The following is a 289-nucleotide window of genomic DNA, read 5'->3' on the forward strand; positions in this document are numbered from 1 at the left end:
CTCGGGCAGGGGGGTTGGTCCCCCGCGGCGGAGCAAACCAGCCCCTGCTGCTGTTGGAGCTCCTGGGCTGCCAAACCCTTCGCAATGAAGCGAGTGCCTCGATGGGGAAATTCTGCACTTGAAAAAAAAAAAAGCTCTGGAAGGTGTTTGATGGAGAAATGAAGCTCGAGGGGACGGTGTCTGGACTCCCAGGTAGGGACCCCTGAGCTCTCAAATCTCTTGTAAAATAAATAAGTGAAAGAAACCCCTTTTAAAATCTCCCGGAGCTGCTAAAAGCCCCCGTCTTGAG

Source organism: Pterocles gutturalis, unplaced genomic scaffold (assembly GCF_000699245.1).
Source record: "Pterocles gutturalis isolate BGI_N339 unplaced genomic scaffold, ASM69924v1 scaffold9162, whole genome shotgun sequence".
In the NCBI taxonomy this organism is placed as follows: domain Eukaryota; kingdom Metazoa; phylum Chordata; class Aves; order Pterocliformes; family Pteroclidae; genus Pterocles; species Pterocles gutturalis.